At 43.6% G+C, this 20195-nt stretch overlaps 1 long non-coding RNA gene across 1 annotated transcript in view; it reads left to right on the top strand.

Moving 5' to 3' along the window:
• Nucleotides 1-19902, top strand: part of LOC149128562 (uncharacterized) — a 43138-nt gene extending 23236 nt beyond the window's left edge. Inside the window, exon 2 of the long non-coding RNA XR_016235219.1 lies at nt 19218-19902. This is a non-coding gene — a long non-coding RNA (uncharacterized LOC149128562). The remainder of the gene's footprint in view (nt 1-19217) is intronic.
• Nucleotides 19903-20195: the final 293 nt, after the last annotated feature.

The raw sequence follows: 20195 nt of genomic DNA, 5'->3' as shown, positions 1-20195 counted from the left end.
AAATAATTTAACTCTTGTTTTTTCTTTAAGGAAACTGGGATGCTGATGAGGGTGTAGAAAGGATGTGTATTTTGAGAAAACTACTGTGCTCAGTATTGAGCAGCCTACCAGTGCTTGCTTCAGTTCAACTGGCCTGTGTATTCACACACCTGTGAATGTCGATGGTGGTGAATAGGTCAGCATTTAAGAGAAATATTAAAAAGTCAAAGATTGGGTGCTTTATGGAAAAGCATTATTGTGAAGCAAGACTCAATCTAATATTGAATCTAGAGCCCAGAGGGTAAGATTTCAGAGGGAAGAATAAAATGGTTTTTTTCAGACTGGAAGGTGTCATTTTTCTGTCTTCTATTGGGAGAGTAATGTCCCTGAGTGATCTTAGCTGGCTGGCGCTGCCCGCAGTTGTCCCTTGCTAAGTCTAGGCTGGCTGGTTGAGGTGGTTGCTGAGTGCATGGGTACCTGCCCTCAGGCGCATACCAGCCAGCTGCCCTTGCTGTGCAGGTGAATCCTGTGCACATTATGTGACTTGTCCACTGCCAGAAGGTTGTGTGGCCAGCTCAGGGTTTATCAAGAGCCGGTTTCGGAGACCTACTTCGGATTAAGAAGTCCTGGGCCCTCATTTTGGCAATGCCATTGACTTAGCTGTGGGAATTTGGAACCACATGAAACTTATGTAGGTCTTAATTTCTTAATTTGTAAAATGAGAGGGTGGGCATAGGCCTATTATTTTATGTTCTTCTAAAGATGTGGTCACGGGGTGACCACAGCCCCCTAGCTCACCCCATCCTGTCTGCCTCCCAACAAGAACGTCTGCATTTCACGTTGTTTATCTATAGGACTTCCTTTTCAGAATTAGTTTAAAGATATGTTCTAGTTGAATAAAACAGCACCATTTAAGAGAATTTTCAGGGGAAGAGGAGAGGGTTTGGGTTTCACCTTCTTTGTCTAGCTGTTTAACACCGATTGGCCGATGTGCCGTTGTGCACAAGCCAGGACTTGTGTGTAAATTCTGAGCTGAGCCGGGAAATGAGAGCATATGGAAGATGTCCTGTTCACATAAAGAAAGTGGCCTTGCACTGTTTTCCCTTTGTAACTATAATTTATAAAAGTCACTGTCGAGCCGGCGCCGTGGCTCACTAGGCTAATCCTCTGCCTAGCGGCGCCGGCACACCGGGTTCTAGTCCCGGTTGGGGCGCCGGATTCTGTCCCGGTTGCCCCTCTTCCAGGCCAGCTCTCTGCTGTGGCCAGGGAGTGCAGTGGAGGATGGCCCAGGTGCTTGGGCTCTGCACCCCATGGGAGACCAGGAAAAGCACCTGGCTCCTGGCTCCTGCCATCGGACCAGTGCGGTGCGCCGGCCTCAGCGCGCCGGCCGCGGCGGCCATTGGAGGGTGAACCAACGGCAAAGGAAGACCTTTCTCTCTGTCTCTCTCTCTCACTGTCCACTCTGCCTGTCAAAAAAAAAAAAAAAAAAAAAAAAAAAAAGCACACACACGCAAAAAGAAAAACTAATAAGAAAAGAAAAACAAAAGAAAAAAAAAGTCACTGTCGTTTCCTTGGGAAGTTCTCCGTTCTTCTTTCCCCAGTGTGAAATTCGATCGAGTTCTTTGGAAAAAAAAATTAAAAAGAAAAAAAGAAAGTGAAGGAAAAAACACACATCCATACATCCATTCTAAGTGTCTAGTGTCCCAGCTGAGCTCTCAAGGAGGAGTAAACTCTCCCAGCAAGCTCAAGCAATGTGGGTGCAGCACTTTTTTGCTCACTTTTCGCGCCCAAGATCATCAGTGCTGTTCACATCTGTGTTTTATTAAGGCAACTACATCGAAGTTGTGCATCAGGCTGCTAGCCTTTTGGCTGGAAATACTATGCATGGTACAGAAGTGCTGACTCTGTTTCTTTTAATTTCAGAAATTAAAATACAGGTCCATGGCTAGGCTCGCGTGCTTCATCCTCATGCAGGCAAATCCTATTAAGGTAAATGCTCCCCATATGTGTTCTGATGGCTTCCCTCATCAGCGTCTCCTTGAGCTTTTCCCTGTGGGTATGTTTGTGTCCCTGCAGCTCTCCAGGGGCTTGAACAATTCCAGCTAAGAACTAGAATGGCACTACTCCAAATGGGAGTTCAAATCAGTAGAGCCTTAGGCAGGAAGGCTTTCACTGGGCTTGGAACTACTTTGGGTAAGTGCCAGACTCAATTTTCAGCCCCTTTCTACTGACAGGTACATTTCTTTGGCAATAAAGAATGAACAGACACCTGTGAAACTATAGTCGACACTCGTGGGGGACGTAAAAGGCCCCATCTACTCCTCAGGATCTTATGTAGGTGCTGTATTAGTCTCTTGTGGCATGACAAACTACCCCCAACTAGGTGACTTAAAATCCTGACAATTGGGGCCAGCATTATGGTACAACAGGTTAATCCACCATCTTTGATGCTGGCATTCCCTATGTTTAGTGTCCACTGTTCCACTTCCGATCCAGCTGCCTGCCAATGTGCCCGGGAAAGCAGCAGAAAGCAGCCCCAGTGCTTGGGCTCCTGCCACTCTCCATGGGAGACCTGGGTGAAGCTCCTGGCTCCCGACTCCTAGTAGCTTAGGACTGGCCCAGCCCTGGTCATTGTGGCCATTTGGGGAGTGATGGACAGTTCTGTCTCTCTGTACCTCTCTTTGTCTCTCTCTGTAACTATCTTACAAACAAATAAATCAGTAAATAAAAAAGTCATGAAGATCATTAATTTTGCTCATGAAAAGTGCAATCTGGGCGGAGCTTGGTGGGATCACACAGGTCTAGCCCCTGCTCTCTGTGATGTTAGGGGAATTCCTGTAGGATGATGTGTATAGGTGGGGGCTGGAACAGATGGGGCTGGACGAGAATCTGTTTTTCTCCATGTCATTTCAGGGTCTCTCCAGCGTGGTGGTCTCACATTAATTGAACTTCTTACATGGTTGCTTAGGACTTTCAGAGCCACTGTTCCAAGTGGATCAGGTTAAAGCTGAAAGACTTCTTATGACCAGCCTCAGAGGTCTATTGATTGGGCGAGTTGATAAGGCCAAACCATACTCCAAGAGAAGGGATTTGGCTTCCTTCTCTCAATGAGAGAAGCTCATAAGGGGCGTAGCATCTTTATATCTGCTTCCTCCAGGGTTCACACCTGGGATGAAAAGGTTACAATAAGAAAAGTGAGCAAGGTGGCCCAAGCCACTTATGTGAGCTACTCAGGTCCTACGTGGGAGAGTCACAATTCAAATCTAGCAGTCTCGTACTAGCAAAACAAATCTTCTGGGTCTTTGGTTCAGTTCCTTTCATTTGTAACTGGGAAAAACAAACAAAAAGCAGATGAGTCTCCAAGAAAGACAAGTGTGTTTGGTATCACAGTTTGTTAGCAAAATTAGGATACCTTAGGCCTGGCAAGTTGAGCAAAGCCCATGACTGTAGGCAACTTAGGCAGAGCTTCCAGGAAAGGGCTTCGAAGGAGTTAATGCAGCCAGATCTCTCGAGCCTGGGCACCATTATGTTTGTGGGGAGCAACTTGGACTAGACTAAGTTACTGGAATTAAGACTTATTCTATGCATCTGCTCTCCCACAATATGGTGCTGGGAGAGGAGTAAACAGCTTCTACGCAGCTGCCTCCAGTTCAACCAATAAACTGCAGGACCTGCTCCTGATTGGAGGAGAGCAGCGTACTCGGCGTGTGGGTAGCAGAGTTGGGATTGGTGGAAGAGGACTATAAAGGAGGAGAGAGACAACATGCACCAGGAACATCTAAAGGGAACACCTGAGGAACATCTGAGCAGCCCCCGAGAGAGCCGGCCGGCGGTGTGCCGCTCCCCCGCGGAAGTGGGGAAAGTGGCAGGGGGGCCCGCCCCTCCACGGAGGTAGAGGGATGGCAGCCAACCCAGGAAGAACCAGCAGCAAACCCGGAAAGGGCCGAGCAGACAAAAGAACAGCGCAGGGTCCTGTGTAGTTCCTCTGTGAAGAGGGGGAGTGACATATGTTGGCAGTTTTAGATGAGCCAATGCTATAGACACCTGTGTTATTGTACACCCTACTCACTACCAATTCCGAGAAATGATAGGAAAAGAAGGAAAATTTTATTGTCTTGTGTTAGAGCACATTACTAAGGATGTCATTGTTTTTAGATTCATCAGCATGTAGGCAGTGGAAGCCTTAGGTAGTCTGGCTGAAGGGAAAGGATCTTTGTTGGGGCCGGCGCTGTGGCACAGTGGGTTATAGCCCTGGCCTGAATTGCTGACATCCCATATGGACACCGCTTCTGGTCCCGGCTGCTCCTCTTCTGATCCAGCTCTCTGCTGTGGCCTGGGAAAGCAGTGGGAGATGGCCCAAGTCCTTGGACCCCTGCACCCACGTGGGAGACCCGAAGGAAACTCCTGGCTTTGGATCGGCGCAGCTCCGGCCGTTGTGGCCATTTTGGGAGTGAACCAATGGATAGAAGACCTCTCTCTCTGTCTCTACCTCTCTCTGTAACTCTGTCTTTCAAATAAATAAAATAAATCTTTTTTTAAAGGGTCTTTGCTATAAAGGGAAATGAAGTTTTCTTGATTGCAAGAGATGAGATGGACTTCTGTGGTATTGTTGATATGGATACACACCATGGATCTATGAGTCTTGTTACACTTGAATGGTGAAAAAGAACAAACTTTTTCTTTCAAAGAAAGAAGGCAAACTTTAGATGATGTGTTGTACCCTGCAGGGGCGGGGAGAGAGAGAGTGAATGTTAGAGATAGAGCACAAGAGAGCCAGCCAGCCTTGGGCTATAAAATTACTTCCTTTCAGAGGAATAAAACCTATAATGGAAGAGATATTGCCAGGATTATGATACCTGATGACATTACTGAAAAACCTCAGAAACAGGGACCATTGAGGAGGTCCAATCCCAAATTAAGAGATCTGTTTGTAATTACTACATCCACTTGGAGAAAGTCTGGAATAGATTAATCAGTGGTTACAATAGATGAGAATTAGTGTATCTGATGTCTAAATATATAAAGGGCTGTGTGGTGAAGAGGTGCATGTGTGTGTGTGCGTGTGTGTGTGTTTGTGTATTTCGGTATATGTGTATTTCTTCCCAACTACGTGCTAGTGTTAATCTTTTGTAACTTCTAGTGATATTAGTTTTTGTTTTGCTTCCTTTTTCCTTTTTTTTCCAAAAAAGGATAAATGAGGAGGAAACAGGCTGGTCACTTCTAAGTGCACTGGGAAACCACAGGATATGAACAACAAGACCGCAGTAATGCATTGCTGGGGACTTTGTAGTTTATGCTAATTGCAGGCCAACTACAGAAGAAGAAAAGGCAACCTCACAGACCCAAGCCCACAGGGAGGTGGTTGTCCTCTTGCTTTTCCTGGGGCAGACCCCATGTTTATGCAAACTTGCAGCATATTCTGAGAAGTTCCGTGATTCACTTTAGGTGAGATCTCCATCGATGGGGAGAAGGAAGGTAGAGTGAGAACAGGAAAAAAACAAAGAAGTAACGAGTAAAATACTTGCATGAATAAAATTCTTCTTGGTTTATGTAATTTTTGGTAGCCAGAAATGAATTTCTTCGCTTTTTGGGGAAAATCTAGAAAATGATTAGAAATTGTAAGACTTTCAACTCTCGGGAGAATTAGCTTTTCTCCAGCCTAGTGCGCTCTCCACAAAGTTAGGACACACTACAAGCCCCAGGGGATTGCACACTTCTCTGGCAATCTGTTGTTCTGGCTGAAATCCTCTCACTCAGCAGAGAACCAAATGGCTCAAGGCCCAGCACCGTTTCCAGGCAAAATGCTCCTATAGTTTAGATGTCAGAGGTCCTTCAGCTCTTTTCCTAAACAAGATTACTTCTGTTTCTCTCTTCCTTGCCACTGCCCACACACAAGCACACACATTGCCAACATGCCTGCTCCAACAATATTAAACATGCGTGCTCCTCAACCATATACTGGCTCCTACTGAAAACAAGAAGAGTTATGTAGGGAGCACATTTTTATGATTTGCATCCATTTATTTCTCATAAGTATATATTCTGATGACGAGGCAGGAGGAAGAGTGAGTAGGCACTAGATGGGTGTATGTGGTACCATTCACTGTGCTCCTACACATCCAAGTTCAGCCCATTCGGGTTTGGCTGGGCAGAAGGTGTTCCCCATTCATTTCTTTGTGTACGGTGTTAGTCATTTTTCCTGCTTCTCTTTTGACCTTCAAATCCTCCTGACAAAGATGGCACCTTGATTCCTAACCTCTCAGTGAGAATGAATTTGGGGGGCAGGTTCAGCAAGAATTGACCTCTACACTATTGAGTTTTGTTCCAGTCACCCCTGCCTTGGCTGTTGGAAACCATATTGTTCTTTGCCTACCTTTGGAGGGGCTGGAGAGCTCTCACTCCTCCCTTTGAGAGCTGTGATCTCTGCGTTTGCAAGAAACACAGATCACCTAACAGAAAGTTCCCGACTAGATTGTTAGCGGTGCGGATTTGCTTTGGCTCTGAGGACAGCACAGCTGTGCCCCATGCTATGCTCATTTGTAATTCAGAAAATCTAGAATTTGGTTTTCTCCTCCTCTGACATTAAGAACAGCACTCTGAGCATAGGTAACATTCCTAGAGGGAAGAGGAGCCGGGACTTTGGTGCATTTTCAAATAGTTCCGGAGCTATTGGCCTCAATTGTCTCCAGCTGACCACTTAAAGAAATGCTGGAGCCCTGGGAGTTGGGAAGGAGTCCCTGAAGCCCTGCAGTGAGCACACCTGCCAGGCAGCTGTTGCTTGTTACCAGGTCGGGCTGGTAAGGAGCCAAGTCTCCACGTACGGTATCTCCCAGAGGCTGCTGGGGGAGGAGGGCCCAGGAAGGCAGGGGAATCCCAAGCCTCTCTTCTGCTCCCTTTACCTTTTTGCTTTTTCATTTGGACAAAAAGGAGTTAGATGTTTTTGTTTGTTTGCTTGCATGAAACTGAATGGAAAATGAAATCAGTTTGGATGTCACAGCCCCAAGCTCCAAGGCTGTGATACTCAGCACAGGAATGTTTCATGAGTAAGAGGACGCGACAGTGATGACCGTTTTCCAAAGCACAGCAGGAAAATACCCAGCAGGTCTCTGCAGAGGGGCCGCTGGCCACGCTCACCGGGGCTCAGTGTGTTGCCTGGTTTGGGGTAGGGGCAGTAGAAAATTATGGATTCTGATAAAACCAGGAGATGAGGAAAGGGATCTTCTATCTGTCTGAATATTTACTCCCCTCCCATCATCTTTGGACAGCATGTCTATCTGTTGCTACTAATTTCCCTCTGTTGATGATGGGCAAGTGTGTTGACCACATTCTAAGACTTTCCCACAGCTAAAAATGATCATGAAAGTTTTTACCAGCATAAAAGAATCTCATAAAAAGAATTCACATCCCAAACCAAATGAAGCGGTATACCCTTGTCCTAGGAACTTATGAATCCATTTTCATTGTTGCATTTGGAAAACAGTAAGAGGAATCAGTTAATTGAATTATGCTTTTTGTAGGGCTTTTAATCCTATAATGTTATTTAAAGGCATGCAGGATGGAAGAGCACTTTGATCTAATTTCCCTCTGGCCAGACATTCTGGGTCAGGTTGTTCCTGGTGGGTTTGACTAGGGCCCACTGGATATTTCCAGATGCAAAGAAATGGGGCAACTCTGGTTATTCTGCTGGGTAACTGGCTACTTTGATGCCAAAAATTCCACCTCTGTGACTTTTCCCCCTAAATGTATATTGTTAAGTGGCAGATACATGTGATGGGTTTCTTTAAATTTCACATTTAGCCCATGGCAAGAAATTTAGCATCAAGATGGATGGGTGTCCTCAAGATGACATGAATGAAGAATGTTCTTCCTTGCAATATTTTCCCATCATTCCCTAGCCTTCCTAGAATCTGATGTAATCTCTGGCTCTGGACTTTTTTATTTTTCTAATCCCATTAGGATTTCTTTCTTTCTTCTATGTGTGTGTGTGTGTGTGTGTATGTGTGTGTGTGTGTGTGAACAGGAGCCTTGGTTTGGTAGGTCATGAGAAATCAAATCACATTACTTAGTAGTAGTAGGAAAACAATTTTTTCGGTAAACTTTTTACTAAAATGTAAACTCTAGGTAGAAAAAGGCAAAAGTCGTAGGCATAGAATCTGATGGATTTTTATCATGTGAACAAATCCATGCATCTAGCACCCAACAGCACATCATCAGCGTTCTAGAATCCACCCTTCTGAGGCCGAGTGGTCAATATCTCCCAGAAGAGACATCACTGTTCTGAATACAAGCATTGTAGGTTGGATTTGTCTGCTTTTGTCCCTTATATAAATGTAATACATAATATAATAATTTATTCTTCATGTGCTGATCACTCTTATTCAACAACACTTTCTAAGATTCATCTGTGATGCTGCATATTCTGTATTCATATTTATTATCCCCTAATGTTCCATAGTTGTTGCACGTGCTATATTCATATTTATTACCTACCAATGTTCACTATTTATGTTTATACCACACTGTGTTCATCTATTGTGCTCTTGGTAGATGTTTGGGTTGTTTTTAGGATTTGGCTATTACAAATAATGCTGAATAGATGGATTTTTTTTAGGGCTGGCACTGTGGCGTAGTGGGTTGCGCTATTGCCTGCAACACTGGCATCCCATAGATTGCTGGTTCATGTCCCTGGATGAATCTCCTGGCTATTGTGGCCATCTGAAGACTCAACCAGCAGTTTGAGGGGCTCTCTATCTTTTTCTTTCTCTCTTTGTAACTCTGTCTTTCAAATAAGTAAATAAATGGACTTTCTTCTACAGGTAGAAAAATGTCAACATTTTTCTTAGGTGTGTGGGGAGAGCTAGAATTTCCAAGCAACTTTTGTTAGTGTTGGCAAACAGGTTTCCCCAAGTAGAGTTCCACTTATTTCATTTTTATACTACCACTTGGTATTATCTGTCTTTTTTTTTTTTTTTTTTTTTTTTTTTTTTTTACAGGCAGAGTGGACAGTGAGAGAGAGAGACAGAGAGAAAGGTCTTCCTTTTGCCATTGGTTCACCCTCCAATAGCCGCCACGGCCGGTGCGCTGTGGCTGGTGCACTGTGCTGATCCGAAGCCAGGAGCTAGGTGCTTGTCCTGGTCTCCCATGGGATGCAGGGCCCAAGGACTTGGGCCATCCTCCACTGTCCTCCCGGGCCACAGCAGAGAGCTGGCCTGGAAGAGGGGCAACCGGGACAGAATCCGGCGCCCCGACTGGGACTAGAACCCAGTGTGCCGGCGCTGCAAGGCAGAGGATTAGCCTTTTGAGCCGCAGCGCCAGCCTATCTGTCTTTTTAATTTAGCCTTTCTGATAGGGTACAGAATAGAAATTCATCCTGGTTTTCAGGTTTATTTTCCTGATGACTTATGAAGATGAGTAGGTTTTCATAAATTAGTAAATTAGTATCATTTGGATAGCTTCTTTCATGAAATGCCTGTTTAAATTTTGGTCCTTTCTTCTTTTGGACATCTAAATTATTTCTTTTTTTGAGGTATTAATGACATAGTCTGATTATTATCCCTGTGTCACATACACATTCTATAAATTTATGTAATTCTAGGTTGCCTTGTCATTCTTTTAATGCTTTTTTCATGAACAGAACTTCTTGATTTTAATATAGTTCAACATATAATTTTTTTCTTTTTCATTTCAGCTTTAAAAATCTTGCCTATTCCACAGTTTGAACATATTTTATGTTGTCTTCTTCATATGTTTCCTTCTTTTTCTTCTAGAAGCATGCTTAGAGGGAAAAAAGATCATAAGAAAAGTAATGTGGAATATGCATGTGGGATGGATATAGGGAGAGGTTGGAGGCAGGAATACCAGGAAAGAGGCTCCGGTATCCACCTAAACCTTAGGTAGAAAAATCATTCCAGTCTAGAAGGAGAGTGTGGGAAGAGGAGAAGAAAAGAGCTCTGGAGGAGATGTGGGGCAGATCTTATTTGACAGGAGGTGAGAGAAATGGCTATGAGACACCTGTCATGATTTTAGGACTTGTTTGTATTTTCAGTAGACAATGGCAACACTTTATTGCAGAATCCAGTGTTTTCAGAAATATTCTCTCGGAGCTATCGTACCTGTTACTACAAGGAAGACGTGGAGCAAGTTTTGCTATGTGCAGAGAACAGAGTGAGTGGGAATAGCCTCCTGTTACAGGAAGTATAAGCCTGGGACAAGGAAGGACCACAGGGCCACAGGAGGATTGTGGGTCTTTATCCTAGAGGCAGTGGGAGTGGGACCAAGCAGCCATTTATTGTGGTGAGCACAGAGAGTGCTGCCTGGGCCAGGTGTTGCCTTAAATGACTGTGGGTAGCTTCTCATCTGCCTTACCACTGGCTGCTGAGTCACAGGGACTACTTACTGTAATGAAGATCATAGCTGTTTAATGCCTAGAAAGGTCAGATCTGCCAAGTTTACTTTTCTCAAGGAGCAATTGGTAAATTTTGCCAGTACTTTTCCTGTTCCTGTGTCTGAACACAGATGTCAAATTTGAATTGCTTATGCCTTGGGACACTCTGATGAGGTAGACTTCACCAGAACAACGTCACAAGGAAATTGACCTGTGCAGACTCTTTGAAGAATAAATGTTTTTTGTTTTACTCATTTTTTTTGCATGCTCCAGGAAATCATGTGTTTCCATGATGTAAGTAAACAATTTTCTTCATCAGGTTGGAAACTGATATGAAAACAAGCACCCCATCTGTTGCTAGGTCACCATGTTATGGCAGAATAAAAATTCCCCTAGGTTCTCCTAGTAGTTTATTCAGAGGAAGTGCAGGAATGATCAGAGTATGCAAAATGCAGGGACTCTCTCTTTTTTTTTTTTAATCTTGATACCATTACCGATCTCGATTCTAATTATTTGTTTGTGTTTCCCTGCCTTTGTTCCTGATCTGTTCTCACGAAACTGACTAGAGGTTGGGTTCCTCTTGCAGAAGACTCTAGTCCTAGTGTAGATCCAGCTTGAGCTACAGGTCAGGACAATTTATGGACTCTGTGTTACCCCAAAACATCCCAGCTGGATTTTGACCTTGTTCAGAACCATGTCCTGGCTTTATTCTTGCATTTCCCAAATATCTTAACACAGTGCCTTACATATGGATAATGCTTAGTAAATAATATTGGATAAAAATTAGTTGAATTGAACAGTGAGATGGGAATGAGATTTAGGATTTCCACATTTGCTCACCCTTATCTCTTCCCACAGCCCCTCACATCAACTATCCCTTAGCCCTCTGACTTAGAAGCCATTTCCTGACTACAGCTCCAGTGTATACATATAGTGTACAACTGCAATTGTATCTAAAAGTAGTAGAGTTGGGGCAGAAAAAAATATTTCAGTCAAGTGCTTTTTGAGACTTTTGCCTTGAAGAAAGAAGGCTGTTCATTTAGCTCCAGACTGGAAATAACTTAATTATCTATCGTTAGTTAAGTGGAAACATAAATTCATGTAGTAGAATACTGCACATCTATGAGAACAAACTAAAACTGCATGCAACGAATCTTGCAAAAAATCTGCATGCAATGAATTAAAACTGCATGGATGAATCTTGCAGACATTATATGAAATGACAAGATACAGATACCAAGGGACTATCTATTGTATGATTACATTTGTATAAATTTCAAAACCAAGCAGACTAGTATTTCATGATGGAGGTCAGACAAGTGCTTTCCACCAAGCAGTGGTTTCTATTGTTGGGGAAGGGACCAGGGACCACCTAGACCAAGATTGCATAGCTTGTGGTGCTAACAGATATTTTCAGAAGCAAATTTTTTGAAGGGGAGCTGAACACAATATTTGTGCGCTTTATTTGAACTACATCTCAGCTAAGAAGAATTATATATATAGAATACATATTGTATAAAATGTAATGTAGGTGGGTAAAATTGGCATCTTGGGATTTGATTATTGTTTATAGTCCTTGTCTATATTCCTGCTGAGCAGTGGTCTTTTTATTTTTTGCTTGTTGAATTCCGTTCAGTAGCACCTTAGCTGGCGCTGTGGTGTAGCGGGTAAGGCCACTGCCTGTGGTGCTGGCATCCCATATGGGTGCTGGTTCGAGACCTGAATGTTCCACTTCTGATCCAGCTCTCTGCTGTGGCCTGGGAAAGCAGTAGAAGATGGCCCAAGTCCTTGGGCCCCTGCACCTGCGTGGGAGACCTGGAAAAAACTCCTGGCTTCGGGCTTCAGGTTGGCGCAGCTCCAAATGTTGTGGCCATTTGGGGAGTGAACCAGCAGATGGAAGACTTCTCTCTTTCTCATTTTTTTTAATAGACTTTATTTATTTACTTGAGAGGATGAGCTACAGATAGTGAGAGGGAGAGACAGAGAGAGAGCACTTGGCCACCTTCTACTGCTTTCCCAGGCCATAACAGAGAGCTGGATTGGAAGAGGAGCAGCTGGGACTAGAACCAGTACCCAAATGAGATGCTGGCGCTGCAGATAGATTAACCTACTCTGTCACAGTGCCAGCCTGGAGACTTATCTACTTACCTCTCTCTCTCTTTCACCTCCTCTCTCCCCCTCCCTCTTTATCCCCCTCTCTCCTTCCCTTCTTCCCATCCTCTCTCCCTCCCTCCCTCTGCCTCTCTGTAGTTCTGCCTTTCAACTAAATAAGTAAATATTTTTAAAAAATTCAAAAAGTCAATTAAAAAAGAAAAAAGAAATAAAGGGGTATGGAGGGAGAAAGGGAAGGAAGTACCAATATATTATTAGAATTCTATCTAAAGATCACACGAAATCTGTTCTCTTCGTATTCATAAAATATCAATAAAATAATTTAAAAAGAATGAACGAATGAAAAAGAAATATGTAGTGAAAAATGAAACCAGTAAAAACAAACTCATTGAACAATTTATTGTGAATGCTATTGTAAGACATAATCAAATATAAACAGTTGGAAAGAAAATACATCCTAAGAACAATTTCATAGTAAGAAGATAGCTTTTTTTAAACCAGATTATATTCACATTATTTGGAAGCAGGGTGAGTCAGAGGAAAATAAGTCAGCAGTTGTCTATCAAGGAGTAAAAAATATTATTGATTCCCCCCACCCCTGCATCCACATACGAAAATTTTAAGTATAAAAATGTAACAAGTAGAAGATAACAAAGTATGTGTGTATTAAGAAATCTCTGGTTGGCTGACTTGGAAATTCTCTGTCAAAATGCTCACCCTGGAAAAACTGCTTCTTTATTTTGTAAACTTTGATATTAAGTAATGACAAACCCTAAAGTTGTTTGCAAACAGCTATGTTTGATTTTGAACTCCATCCGCTCTGTGGTTTCTCTCTGTCGGTAACAGGTGTCAGTGTTGTGCCCCTTGTCCGGTGTCTCCTTGTCTGGCCTCTGCCTCGCTCCACCGTGAAAAAATAACCTGGTGTAGCGGACAGAGAAAATGTGACTCCTGCCCCCACGCAGGCTCCACTGGGTTGTGGTTTACACAGGGAGCTGGGGGCGCAAGTGTGTTACCTGCTTTACAGAGCCTAAGGCAGAAGTTTTTGAAGGCTGTCCAAGAAGCCAGGTTTCCTCCATTTCTCTGGCTCCAACTTACCTCTCAGGGACCTTGCCTATCTGTCCTTTGCTTACATAAGGTAAGTTAGGCATGGGTAATTCTTGCAGAGTGGGCGGTGCTCCGACCCACCATGATCTTAGATCAGCGGTCAGACGTGGAAAGAAATTCCCTTAAGAAAGCGGTATCTTTGCTTTGCTGTTCCTTTCCGATTTCAAATCCAACTCTAACCCAGCACCACAGGGAACCGTGGCAAACCTTCCAAAGCAGCAGCTTTGGAGGGAGCGTTGCTTAATTAATCTTCAAGACACAAAAGGGCACACAGGAAATCAGCAACTTTGCTGTATAACACGATTACTATTATGGAACTCACGGCAAATGTGAAAAAATTAGAAACGGAATATATAAAAAGAAAAAGCTTATAGCCTTTTTAACCCAGATTACATGGGTAATATTTGGAAAAGTAGTACTGAGAAGCGGAAAAACCACAAAATAAAAAAAAAAAAATTTAAAGATTTATTTATTTACTTGTAAGTCAGAGTTACACAGAGAGAGAAAAGGAGAGGCAGAGAGAGAGAGAGAGAGAGAGAATGAGACAGAGATCTTCTATCTGGCTGTTCACTCCCTAATTGGCTGCAATAGCCAGAGCTGCGCTGATCCAAAGCCAGGAGCCAGGGGCTTCCTCCGGGTCTTCCCACGTGGGTGCAGGAGCCCAAGGGCCTGGGCCATCTTGTACTGATTTCCCAGGCCACAGTAGAGAGCTGAATCAGAAGTGGAGCAGCCGGGACTTGAACTGGCGCCCAAATGGGATGCTGGCACCGCATACGGTGGCTTCACCCACTACGCCACAGTGCCTGCCCCAACACAAAATAAAATTAATCAGTCATCTTATATTGATAGATGCCCACTACTTGATTTTTACTTAGGTACTTTCACAATATAGGGTCTGTCATTATTCTTAATATTTAATCTTGCTAGGGCCGGCACCGCGGCTCACTAGGCTAATCCTCCACCTTGTGGTGCCAGCACACCGGGTTCTAGTTCCGGTTGGGGCGCCGGATTCTGTCCAGGTTGCCCCTCTTCCAGGCCGGCTCTCTGCTGTGGCCAGGGAGTACAGTGGAGGATGGCCCAAGTGCTTGGACCCTGCACCCCATGGGAGACCAGGAGAAGCACCTGGCTCCTGCCTTCGGATAGGTGCAGTGCACCGGCCGCAGCAAGCCGGCCGCGGCGGCCAATGAAGGGTGAACCAACGGCAAAGGAAGACCTTTCTCTCTGTCTCTCTCTCTCTCTCTCTCTCTCTCACTGTCCACTCTGCCTGTCAAAAAAAAAAAAAATTAATCTTGCTAGCAACGCTCTACGAGGTAGTTTGCCGCTGAAAGAGCACAACTCAATTCAGCTTAGAAAAAAACTAACAGAAGAAAAACTAAAAATAAGGGATTTATTGGAAAAACAAGCTCCAAGTAAGCTGAGGCGGGGACCAAGAGACTTCAGCCATTGTCAAGATCTTGTCTTTTTCTTTGTCCTCTTCTCCACTTCTCTTTTCTTGGTTTTGCCTCCTTCCCACCCTCCTTCCTTCTCTCACCATCTCCAATTCTTTATATTACACCTGACCTCCCCCCATTTTTGCTGGGAACACCAGTATTAGCAATTCCAGGTTTGTTTTATTCTGGTTCCATGATTGGAGAATCAAGAATTTATTTCTTCCAATTTTTGATGATAACCATCCAAGGAGGACTCTGATGGGCAGAGTTTAACTCATATATTCAGTCACCACTGTCAGCAGGGTGGGGTCCTAGGTCTGCTTTCGCCCTAAGTGAGGGGCTTGGCCTTACCTTGGCTGCTGTTTGCCATGCGTTATGGTGACAGGTGTTTAGGATGTAATAACATCTTTTCTTTCAAAATATTCTTCTCTCCAATTCTTACAGATGTTGTATGGGTGTTTAGAATTCCAGAGATGTTAGCTACTTCAGTAAATTTTTATTTCTTTTGTATGAATATTATAGGAATATTCCTTTTTCTTATAATGTAAAGAATTGCCAGGAAAGGTTTTGTTTTTTAATTTATTCACCTGGCATACACTTATTTCCTTCCATTAATACATAACACTTTTTAAAGAAATTATCCAGGCTCTCTCGAATTATTTCTATTTCTTCTTACTTACTCTCTTGAAAAATAGTGAAAAGTGTGCTTTCTGAACAAATAAGTCACATCTATTGTGAACTATTAATTCTGTACCTCTTGATGACAGACAAGTAGCATTCTCATTAAAGTCAGAAGTAAAACAAAGATGCTTACTATCGTTTATGAAAATTCACATTTTTCAAAGGAAGTTCTAACCTATTCACTAAGACATGAATATAGAAATAAGAAATATAACTATGGAAAAGGAGATCAGACATTCCTAATTATTGCAGCATCTCCATATGTCTAACTCCATGTTCAGAATTTTTCTAATCTTCCTAAATCTTCCCTCTGATTATACATCACCTTCTTGCTTGAGAATCTGTAGTTGTTTCTCATTGTCTGGAGCACAGTTTTCAAACTTCTCAGATTACACATGCCAACAGTGACCCAAATTTTGGATCATGTATATACATGTATACATTTTATAAGGTTAATGCATGTGTTTCTATATTAATATTTGACATGCCCTAAACCAGAAACACAAAAATACGCATACGGTGTGGGCATTTGGAGCAGCAGGTAGGATGCCCGCATCTCATGGTGCCTAAGTTAGAGTACTGGCTCTGCTTCCAATTCCTGCTTCCTGCTGATGCACACCCCAGGAGAGAGCAGGTGATAACTCGAGTAGATGGGTCCCTGCCACCTTTATGGAAGACTGGATGGAGTTCTCAGCTCCTAGCTTTGCTCGGGTCTAGTCCTGGCTGTTGAGGGCATTCTGGACATGAACCAGTGGATGGAAGATCTCTGTCTGTCCCTTTGCTTTTCAAATAAATAAAAATGTATAAAAGTAAAAACTTAAAAAATACAAATAAAAAGCTGACAAAAATATAGAAAGAAAATTTCTGTTTTTGCTTTTGTTTTTTTTCCCCCCCAACATTTTCATAAATTGCCTTGAGTTCCCTCACACAATCCTATGTTGGAGACTACTGGTCTATTTAAAATGAAATTCAAATGTATTAAAGATTTATCTGAAAAGTCAAATCTTATTTATAATATTATCATATTATCTTTTTAAAGAACTGTCCCTTTGTAATTCTTTTCTTTTATAGCTAGAAAAATAATAGAGAAAACCTATTTATGTTCTTCAATCTCCTAGTTTTTTGGCTGGTGCGTGGCTCAATAGGCTAATCCTCCGCCTGTGGCGCCGGCACCCCGAGTTCTAATCCCGGTCAGGGCGCCGGATTCTGTCCTGGTTGCTCCTCTTCCAGGCCAGCTCTCTGCTGTGACCTGGGAGTGCAGTGGAGGATGGCCCAAGTCTTTGGGCCCTGCACCTGCATGGGAGACCAGGAGAAGCACCTGGCTCCTGGCTTCGGATCAGCGGGGTGTGCCAGCCGCAGCGGCCATTGTGGGGTGAACCAACGGAAAAGGAAGACCTTTCTCTCTGTCTCTCTCTTTCTCACTGTCCAGTTTGCCTGTCAAAAAAAAAAAAAAAAAAAAGGAAACTCCTAGTTTTCTACCTAGAATTATATTCTGTACAGCACCATTTCTCAAGTTAAATTCACAAGAAGACTAATTACACATCATATTCTGTAAAAAATTATTCCATTGTCCATTGTCAAATAGGAATAGGAATCAATACTTTCAGCTCTCCTTCCTTGGAGTTTCACATCACAAATGCAGATGGAACAGAGAAATCTAAGGTACAGAGTTCTATCTCTATGTAACCTAAAAATATCCTGCTTCATTCCCATAGACACCTATTAATAATATTTCACAGAACTGGCATTCCATGCAACACACTTTGTGAATGGTTTCTCTCAAGAACTTTCCAGTTTCTAAAATAGTACATTTCTTTTCACATGTGTCAACCAGAGTGGAGAACAGTTGGAGGTTTTAATGAGCTTGGCAAGGGATCTTATCACATCACAAACATGCGTTCAGGGGGAATCTACCATGTAGGTTTCAGTGAGGTTTCTTTATGTATCTTGAAAGAGATTCCCTCTGATGAATGTGTTCTTGCTAAAGATGGTGCTAAACTTCTGCAGCATTGCTAATTCTCCTAACCCTCTTGATCTTTCTATGGAAGATGGAAGATCACATTTGCAGTGCAGTATTGCATCTTGTTCAGAAGATCTCAATTGACTGTCAATGGGAAGACCTATGGGTTCATTGCAGTCTTCCAGTGAGAAGTTTTTCCTTTCGCTTTCTCCAACATCAACTTCCTGGCCTTCCTGATTGTCCTCTGCCTCCTGAAACTCTTCCCACCTGACTTGCACACTTTTCAATTGTTTGATAAGATAAAGGAAAGAGAGGCACCTGGCTTTACTCCTGTTCCCTTTCGCCAAGAAAGTTGCCATTTCTCTGGATTCCTACACACATGGCACAGGACGGGCACACACACACACACACATGCATGCACACAGTCACAGAAGGCACACAAACACACACTAGAACACGTGCACACAGACATACATGTACACACACGGGCACACACACACACTGACTTGCACATATTTAATCTTTCATATCCATGAGCTCTACATCTGCAGATTCAGCGAAAAATATTTGGGAAAAAATTGTACCAAGCACATAGACTTTTTCTTTTCTTGTCATTATTCCCTAAACAATACAGCCTAACAACTATTTCCAGAGCGTTTACATTATGTTAGGTATTACAAGTAATGTAGAGGATGATTTAAAGCATACAGGAGGATGTGTGTAGGTTAGATTCAAATACCACACAATTTTATCAAAGGACTTGAGCATCCACAGACTTTGGTGTTAGAACCAATGCCCCATGGATACCGAGGGACAACCGTCTGTATGTATGTGTCTATGTCTCTGTATCTGTGTTTATCTACATATCTATTTCTATGTTTGCATCTCTCATATCTATCTATCTATCCATCAATCCCTCAGGTTTTTTTCTTTGTTGAGTGGTATAGCATCCGCTTAAAGTTCTAGCCTTCGACAGCATTTTCCTTCACCGAGTGTCACTTTGTTTTCATGTCTGAAAGAGGCTGTGATGTCTCAGCTGTCTGTTATTGCTAGCAGCAAATGTGATATGGTCCCATTTTTCTTTTTTTTCTTTATTTATTTGACAGGTAGAGTTAGACAGTGAGAGAGAGAGAGAGACAGAGAGAAAGGTCTTCCTTCCGTTGGTTCACCCTCCAAATGGTGGCTACGGCTGGAGCTACCCTGATCTGAAGCCGGGAGCCAGGTGCCTCTTCCTGGTTTCCCATGTGGGTGCAGGGCCCAAGCACTTGACCCATCCTCCACTGCCTTCCCTGGCCACAGCAGAGAGCTGGACTGGAAGAGGAGCAGCCGGGACTAGAACCCAGCGCCCCTATGGGATGCCGGCACTGCAGGCTGTGGATTAACCAAGTGAGCCACAGCGCTGGCCCATGGTCCTGTTTTTCAACCAGGTTTGAACTCTTTTTCCTTATTAAGTGTGAGCTGAGGGAGAAACTGAGTAAAGGAACATAAAAATCTGGCCACTTGCCCTTGTCATTTATTTACCCTTTCTGGATTTCTGTAAGCCTGATGCACAATTTCTTTCCCACAGAAATTGCTCCACAGCCACCCGATCTTATGAACCAGTTGATCATGTAATGCCCACCTTAGGATGAGCATCCTGGATCACGTGTCACGTGGGATCTCATTGTCCTTCATTCACCCGCGTGCTTCTTTTAAACAGGAGCAACTTTCTGCTGCAGAAGCAAGGTTTTCCTCTGAAATCGCAAATCCCTCCTCTGAGTCCTGCAGTGGGATCTGCAGTTCTACATCTGTCCTTGAGTGGCAAGAGAGTTTGCCCTGCAGACGAGATCTACAGCAGAACCTAACCTGACCTCACTTCATACTCCACTTGCTATCACGAAGTTCATTTTAATGGCTTGATTTCCTGCCATTCCTGTCCTGCATACAACACTGAGCATCTAAGAGATGCAGGTGGCCCCTGCACCAGTGCACATCTTTTTGCTGTAATGAAGAGGGTGTGCTCTGGACACTCCCAGAATGATGGGATCCATAGTCTTATATTCCCGCACAATTAGCACTGAGGCCGAAACATGCAGAGGGAGCGAGCTGGGGCACTGAGTTCTGCGGAGCCAGGAAGGAGAACTGGAAAACCTGTGACCGCTGCCTGGAGTTGTCAGATGATGAATAGCAAATCATGCTGTGAGGGACGTGGCAGGGGTCAGGCTGGGGCAGGATCCAAACAGATGAATAAAGAAATGTTGTCTGATGCATGGATGATGTCTTAGTAATCGATAGACGAATATAATATTCTTCATAGATTTCTTTTTTGACAGATAGAGTTAGACAGTGAGAGAGAGAGAGACAGAGAGAAAGGTCTTCCTTTTCCGTTGGTTCACCCACCAAATGGCTGCTACGGCCAGCGCACCGCGCCGATCCAAAGCCAGGAGCCAGGTGCTTCTCCTGGTCTCCCATGCGGGTGCAGGGCCCAAGCACTTGGGCCATCCTCCACTGCACTCCCAGGCCACAACAGAGAGCTGGACTGGAAGAGGGGCAACCAGGACAGAAT

The sequence above is a fragment of the Oryctolagus cuniculus genome, chromosome 1 (assembly GCF_051225735.1).
Source record: "Oryctolagus cuniculus isolate XC-2025 breed Fujian yellow rabbit chromosome 1, ASM5122573v1, whole genome shotgun sequence".
In the NCBI taxonomy this organism is placed as follows: domain Eukaryota; kingdom Metazoa; phylum Chordata; class Mammalia; order Lagomorpha; family Leporidae; genus Oryctolagus; species Oryctolagus cuniculus.
Note: the sequence above shows the minus strand (reverse complement) of the source record. Positions and strands in the feature narration are given on the sequence as shown.